Genomic DNA, 8,547 nt, shown 5'->3' with positions numbered 1-8,547 from the left:
GTGGCTGCCCACTCTTCATTGAACCGAAGCACCAAAAATGGACAGAGCGAGACTCTGTCTCGAGAAAATAAACAGGCTGGGCACAGTGGCTCATGCCTGCAACCCCAGCATTTTGGTAGGCGGAGCCAGGAGAACCCCATCTCTATTAAACCAGAGAGACCCCATCTCTATTTTAAAAAATAGACAGATTTCCCTGGGTCTTTCCGTCTTCATTTCTGAAGGTTCCCATGTCACCTAAAACTTTGGTTAAACAAATGTGTTATGCTTTTCTATTGTTAACCTGTCTTTTGTTATAGGTGTGTTGGCTATGACCCTTATGGGAAGGAAAGATATCACACATTTTCCCCTACAACAATCTTTTGTTTTTGTTTTGTTTGAGAGAAAGTCTTACTCTGTCACCTAGGTTGGAGTGCAGTGGCACGATCTCAGCTCACTGCAACCTTCACCTCCCAGTTCAAGCAATTCTCCCACCTCAGCCTCCTGAGTAGCTGGGACTACAAGTGCCAGCCACGACGCCCAGCTGATTGTTGTATTTTTAGGAGAGACGGGGTTTAACCATGTTGGCCAGGCTGGTCTTGAACTCCTGACCTCAAGTGATCCGCCCGCCTCGGGGCCTCCCAAAGTGCCGGAAGCCACCATGCCTGGCCTACAACAATCTTTTGGCGTGCCCTTGGCATGCTGCTTAAAGTTGTGGTTTCACACCAAAACCTATACCCTAGCCCCAAAATGTAAGTTACTTTGGCCTTTTTTATATACTGGTACCAAATGCTATTTACTTATACAATTTATGCATTCATTCATTCATTCACTTACTCAACATATAATTATTGAATGCCTACTATACCCTAAGCCTTAGAATAAAAAGTGAACAAGGCCAGGCGTGGTGGCTCATGCCTGTAATCTTAGCACTTTGGGAGGCTGAGGCGGGTGGATTGCCTGAGCTCAGGAGTTTGAGACTAGCCTGAACAACACAGTTAAACCCCATCTCTACTAAAATACAAAAAATTAGCCGGCATGGCACTGTGCAACTGTAGTCCCAGCTACTCAGGAGGCTGAGGCAGGAGAATTGCTAGAACCCGGGAGGCGGAGGTTGCAGTGAGCCGAGATTGCACCACTGCACTCCAGTCTGGACGACAGAATGAAAAAAAGTGAACAAAACTACAAAGTCCCTGCTTTTGTGAAGATTAAAGTGTAACCAAAACAAGTTTATAAAAATTTGCTTTGAGAACAAGATAGGACACCAAGAGGAAAGAAGAAAAATATTAAAATCCTTAGCCATTTTCTAGTTTCTTGGAAGACTTAGAGCACATTCTCTCCGGGAAATTAGGACTGCCATTATTATCATGACTTGTGATAACCTGTAGTAAAAGGACATTGCAAAAGACTAGAGAAACTATAAGGAGTTTGTGGTAGCTTTCCAGTCCCATACTGCTACCTACTCAATTAAATGTGACTTTGAAAAAACAAAAGACAATCAAATATACCTAGACAAGAAATGACACAAGGAGAATCTAATTAATCTAACTAGTTCCTCTGTGAAATAGATGACTATTTTTAGCTTTCAATTTATTCTCACAGGTTTTAAGCCCTAGGATAGTCTCAGACCACCTGAGGAGGAAAAGCATTCAACAGATGGCTAGATAAGGTAGAGGTAGATGATGTCTGTCCCTCCCTCCCTCCCTCCCTCCCTCCGTCCCTCCCTCCCTCCTTCCTTCCTTCCTTCCTTCCTTCCTTCCTTCCTTCCTTCCTTCCTTCCTTCCTTCCTTCCTTCCTTCCTTCCTTCCTTCTTGCAGAGTCTTGCTCTGTCATGCATGACTGCAGTCTACAGTGCAGTGGCACGATCTTGGCTCACTGCAACCTCCGCCTCCCGGGTTCAAGCAGTTCTCCTGCCTCAGCTTTCCCAGCAGCTGGGATTACAGGTGCCCACTACTGTGCCTGACTAATTTTTGTGTTTTTTAAGTAAAGATGGGGTTTCATCATCTTTGCCAGGCTGGTCTTGAACTCCAGACCTCATGATCCACCCACTTCGGTCTCCCAAAGTTCTGGGATTACAGGCGTGAGCCACTGCGCCCAGCCTTGTTTTTCTGTCCCTCAGGTCTCTCACTCTCCCCTCCAACCCTAATAGGTTTCCCTTTTTTTTTTTTTTTTTTTTTTTTTTTTTGAGACGGAGTCTCTCTCTGTCACCTAGCCTGCAGTGCAGTGCTGCCATCTTGGCTCACTACAACCTCTGCCTCCCAGGTTCAAGCGATTCTCCCAGCTCAGCCTCCCAAATAGCTGGGATTATAGGCGTGAGCCACCACGCCCAGCTAATTTTTGTATTTTTAGTAGAAATGGGGTTTTACCACGTTGACCAGACTGGTCTCAAACTCCTGACCTCAGGTGATCTGCCCGCCTTGGCCTCCCAAAGTGCTGGGATTATAGGCGTGAGCCACCACGCCCGGCTGACCCTGATAGGGTTCTGACTGCTTGACGTTTGAGCAGTTAAGCCATGTATTTCTTAGTGGGAAGATCTGACTGATGCAAAATTCCAAGTGTAGTTAGTTAGTCTTTGGCAATTTCCACCCCCATTTCTGCAGTATGCCCTCCTTTTCTGCTTTTTCACCTTCACAGTGGTGTGTTTTCCTCCTTATCCTCACTCCTCTCCCACTCAGTCCTCTGCTTGGTCTTCTTGGGACTTGCCTCACTTTGGAAATAGCATGGAGTCTCAGAAGCACTGTGCCCACACATCCCGCCTCCCAACTGCAGTGTCTGCTCCTTCATGGCTCAATTCTCCCAGAAGCAACGGGACAAAGGCTGCAGAACATGGGTGTTAATAACCATTCCAGGTCGGGCACGGTGGCTCACGCCTGTAATCCCAGAACTTTGGGAGGCCGAGGTGAGTGGATCACTTGAGGTCAGGAGTTCAAGACCAGCCTGGCCAACATGGTGAAACCCCGTCTCTACTAAAAATACAAACATTAGCCAGGCATAGTGGCACATGCCTGTAATCTTAGCTACTTGGGAGGCTGAGGCAGGAGAATCACTTGAACTCAGGAGGCGAAGTTTACTGTGAGCCAAGATTGCACGACTGCACTCCAGCCTGGGCAACAGAGACTCTGTCTCAAAACAAACAATCAAACAACAACAAATAACATTGCACTGCCCAGCAGTCCCAGGAGTGGTCAACTAGTAGAAAATTCAGTTTCAGTTTCAGCAGAGAATTCACCCAGCAGAGTAATAAAGTGCTAATGCTTCCTTGGAAGAAATCTTCTAGGCTTCCTATCTGAAGATAACATTTTAACAACAGCTTTTTTAAAAAAAATAATTAATTCACCTATCTTTGATATCCAACCTGGAGGGGCAGTAGCTGTAGTAGGATGTTGGGAATTTCTTTTTTTTTTTTTTTGAGACGGAGTCTCGCTCTGTCGCCCAGGCTGGAGTGCAGTGGCCGGATCTCAGCTCACTGCAAGCTCCGCCTCCCAGGTTTTACGCCATTCTCCTGCCTCAGCCTCCCGAGTAGCTGGGACTACAGGCACCCGCCACCTCGCCCGGCTAGTTTTTTGTATTTTTAGTAGAGACGGGGTTTCACCATGTTAGCCAGGATGGTCTCGATCTCCTGACCTCGTGATCCGCCCATCTCGGCCTCTCAAAGTGCTGGGATTACAGGCTTGAGCCACCGCGCCCGGCTGATATTGGGAATTTCTTATACCCACTGAGGTAGAAGAAGGATGACCAATGGGGATAGCAAAGAGTAATATTGCTTTGAAGATCCAATACTTTGAAGTTGCTTTGAAATCTGTATTAGTCGAGATTCTCTAAAGAGACAGAACCAATACACTATATACTATGAGAGAGAATTTTTAGAAGAATCAGCCTGGAGTTCTGATGTCCAAGGATAGAGAAGAAGAATATGTGGTCAGCAAAATGTCCAAGAACAGGAAAAGAAGATCTGTATATCAGATCCATGTTCACCTTTTCTCCATTTTAGTTCTCTCTAGGACCTCAGCTGACTAAATGGTGTTCTCCTCCACAGTGAGAGTGAATCCTTCCTCCTAGTTCACTTAGACTCACACACTAATCTCCTCTGGAAACACCGTCACACATGCACTTAAAATTAATGCTTTCCTAGCTCTCTTGGTATTCCTTAATTCAGTCAAGTAGCTACCTAAAATTAACTATCACAATATAGAGACCTTCACAGTGGATCTGAGTTGCTGAACCAGCTGAAGAAACTAGATCAACCAGTCACCACATTGTCAACTCTGCAAGTAATAGAGCTAATTGATACAGAAGCCACAGTTTGGTTATTTTAGCTTTAAGTGAATGAACAGTTCTGCAGCCAGGACCATCCTTATAGTATGATTGAAGGGAAAAGATTCCTCAAAATAGCTCTTACTGTAACAGTGCTACCTTGCATCCATTCATTAAATCATTCCACTTTCACTTACATTCTGAGATGCTCTGGAAATAAAGAATAAATGAAACTCCCTCCCTCCCTCCTTCCCTCCCTTCCCCCCTTCCCCCCTCCCTCCCTCCCTCCCTCCCTCCCCCCCTTCCCCCCCTCCCTCCCTCCCTCCCTCCCTCCCTCCCTCCCTTCCTTCCTTCCTTCCTTCCTTCCTTCCTTCCTTCCTTCCTTCCTTCCTTCCTTCCTTCCTTCCTTCCTGCCTTCTTTCCTTCCTTCCTTCCTTCCTTCCTTCCTTCCTTCCCTCCTTCCTTCCACAGGGTCTTGCTCTGTTGCCAAAGCTGGAGTGCAATGGTGCAAACATGGCTCACTGTAGCCGTAAGCTCCTGGGTTCAAGCAATTCTCCCACCTTAGCCTCCTGAGTAACTGGGACTACAGGTGTGTGCCACCACATCCAGCTAATTTTTAAATTGTTTTGTAGAGATGGGGTCTCCCCATGTTGTCCAGGCTGGTCTTGAACTCTTGGGCTCAAGCAATCTTCCTGCCTCAGCCTCTCAAAGTGCTGAGATTACAGGCAAGAGCCACTGCACCCAGCCAAAACATTGTTTCTTTCTATGTTGGGGACATTGTGGTCGATGACTTCTGTCAAATGTATCTGTGTTCCTGGAACGAAGGAAGGAAAGAAGACCCTAGCCTCTCTGAGGGAAGAATAAAGCTAAACATTAGCAGAGATTTATTTTCAGACTATTTGTCATTAAGCAGGGCAAGTTTTTGTGTTTTTGTTTTGTTTTGTCTTTTCATGAAAGAGTCAAACCTAAGGGCAAGTTTTAATGGTTGGGAAAGAATGATAAATAAGGAAGAGACTTTAGAACAAAGGGCAAGGTGGTGAAACACTTTTCCTACTTCACAATTATCTACTGCAAGTTCCCTGAGGGTCAGGACCCTCTTTGTTGGTGTTCCTTTGGTGTTCACATGACGACTGAATTTCTCAACTTACGTTTACAGATTTAGAAAAAAAAGGCCCTAGGAGACCCTGAACATAGTTATATTGAACTCTTCATTTTATATACAAGGAATGAAAGCCCAGAATAAGGAAGAGACTTGACTAGGGTCACTTGGATAATTAATAGCAAAGTTGGAAGTTGGTCTTATTTAGAAGACTATGAAGAACCTGAATACAAATTGCAACTTTTCCGTCTTTCATTACACATTATTTGTCACATTTTTCCCTCAAGAATTAAGTTTATATTTATATGATGCTTTCATGCCATTACCTATCACTGTGGTCTGGATGTTGAAACCTATCCACTGCTTGGCCAGATATAAGCCATATGCCTGCCCTGGTGTTGGTGGTGGCAGAGGAGAGGTGACAGTGTGTGAGGAATAGTCCCCAAGGAAAAAATCAGAGAACTATGAGAATAAGGAGACAGGGTCATGGGCAAGCCTATGTGACAGAGGTCTACTACACAACCTACTATTGACAACTTGTTTTTTGGTGACTATATCTTCTTGAATGTAATTTGATATTGCATGTTAATATCAAAAAATGTAACATGTTTTGTTTTCTGCTAACGAACCTAGTGGTTTGACTCTTGATAATTATGGTCAGAAGTCATTTGAGTTACTTAATTTTTTTTTTATATTTAAAGAAAAGAAATTATTGCAAAGGTTCAGATAGACTAAACTAGTACCAGAGTAGCAAGCTCTCCGATCAGGACAGGTGCAGTGGCTTACACCTGTAATCATAGCACTTTGAAAGACCAAGGTGAGAGAATTGCTTGAGGCCAGGGGTTCAAGACCAGCCTGGGCAACATAGCAAGCTCCTGTCTCTACAAAAAAATTTGAAGTTAGCCAGGCATGGTGGCACATGCCTGTAGTTTCAGCTACTTGGGAGGCTGAGATGGGAGGATCGTTGGATCCCAGGAGTCTGAGGCTGCAGTGAGCTATGATTGTGCCACTGCACTCCAGCCTGGATGACACAGGGAGGCCCTGTCTGGGGAAAAAAAAAAAAAAAAAAAAAAAAAAAAAAAGCTCTGGCCCGGTGCTTTTCTCCCTACCTAAACCCTTCTCTGAATCTCTGCTTCTGTCTGTACATTTGGTCTAGTGTCTTTCTCCACTGATCAGCCTCTTTGCTAACAATGGTATCTGATCCCTTGTAATTTAAGCATACACAATAACCATCATAGCCTCTCTGGTTCCATCTCTCTGTTAATGCTTTCAAGCTATAACTCCCACCATTCAGTTTTCTCAAGGAAAGAAGAAACATTTCTTGGCTATTTTCTGAATACTTTAGGTAGGTATTTCTTAGCTATAATTCATGAGGAACATCAGTTGGTTCAGCTTATCTTTTCGTCCAAGGTCAAGGTTGTTGCATTGCTTATGACTGGCTGTCATTTTGAGGCAGAAGAATAGGGAAATAGGGTAACCAAGGGTTAAGATAGAAGCAAAAGAACAGCAGGTGCAAACAGTTATAGGCAAGATTCGACAGTATACAGGCGACATTCTCACTCATGTGATAACAAGACAGGCATTTCCACTTCACCCTCTGATTGACCACCGGACCAAGTCTCCACTTCAGCCTCTGATTTGTTGTGGGCCCAGTCTCTACTTCAGCCTCTGATTGGCTGTGGGCCAATCCTTCATAAGGTGTAACCAATTGGAGGCCTCTAAAGAGCACCTGGGGATGTTACCAAATTGTTTTAGCTTAATAAAAACCCTAAAAAACATTGTAATCAGGTCTCTTGAGCTGCTTGCTCGAGCCCACTCCCACTCTGTACTTTTGCTTCACTAAATCTGCTTCAGTTTCTTCTTTTGTTGCTTTGTTTGTGAGTTTGGTTTAATTTTTTTTCAACTTGCCAAAAACCTGGACAACTCACAGTCAAGACTTTCCATCTGCTAACAATTTGGTCAGATCAACAAGACATGGCATCTATGTAAGTATGCATATTTTGTGCAACTGGTACTTCACAAATTCTCACTAAAAGTGTCCCGTCACTTTGCCTTCAAATGCTATACTAGTTGAAAAATGTCTGAAGTATTTCTTGTTTAACACAAGCCAGTCAACCGTGTCAATAAAGACTAAAGCTCTTATACCACCCCGGGCAATATAGTGAGATCCTGTCTATACAAAAAATGAAAAAATTAGTCTGACATGGTGGCACATACTGTCATTCCAGCTACCTGTGGGGCTGAGGTGGGAGGATCTTTGAGCCCAGAAGGTTGAGGCTGAAGCAAGCCATGATTGTGCCACTGCACTCTAGTCTGGTAAAAAAAAAAAGACAACAGCTATTTAATGTGGTGTGTTTTTAGTTATACTGTATGCAGTATAATATACAGAATATCACACAGTATAATAATTTTTATTATACTGACAACATTCTCATTAGAGAAATACTACATTTTGTCTTATAAATCTCAGATCTTTAAAACATTTTTTTCTTTTGAGACGGAGTCTTGCTCTGTCGCCCAGCCTGGAGTGCAGTGGCATGATCTTGGCTCACTGCAACTTCCGCCTCCCAGGTTCAAATGATTCTCCTGCCTCAGACTCCCAAGTAGCTGGGATTACAGGCATGCACCACCACACCCAGTTAATTTTTGTATTTTTAGTAGAGACAGGGTTTCACCATGCTGGCCAGGGTGGTCTTGAACTGCTGACCTCAGGTTATCTACTCACCTCAGCTCCCCAAAGTACTGGCATTACAGGCGTAAGCTACCACTCCTGGCTCTTTAAAACATTTTTATGGTGTGTTTTACTAAATGATTTAAAAGAAAGAAGAATATCTAGGCATCAATACCAATACAAAATAACACCTTATCACCCAAACCTTCTAATTTACCAACTATATATAAAACCACTTATCTCATTATTTCCAGCCCCTCAGAATTTCCAAAAAAGATTACAAATCATAGAACAGAATTTGATCTGGAGATCCCAAGTATTTGAAAAACCTTAAGTGTAAAACATTAAGGGGAGAAAAAAGTATTCACTGCACCAAAGGAGAAACTCCCAAAGGTTAAACATGAGACTTGGCTCTCAGGCTCTCTTTATCAGGACTAATAAAAAGTCCAAAAAAAAAAAAAAAAACCCAAAAGGACTCAGGCTGGGCATGATGGCTCACACCTGTAATTCCAGCACTTTGGGAGGCCAAGGTGGGCAGATCACTTGA

The sequence above is a fragment of the Macaca thibetana genome, chromosome 5 (assembly GCF_024542745.1).
Source record: "Macaca thibetana thibetana isolate TM-01 chromosome 5, ASM2454274v1, whole genome shotgun sequence".
Taxonomy (NCBI): domain Eukaryota; kingdom Metazoa; phylum Chordata; class Mammalia; order Primates; family Cercopithecidae; genus Macaca; species Macaca thibetana.
The sequence above is the reverse complement of the archived record's forward strand: the minus strand, read 5'-3'. Positions refer to the sequence as shown.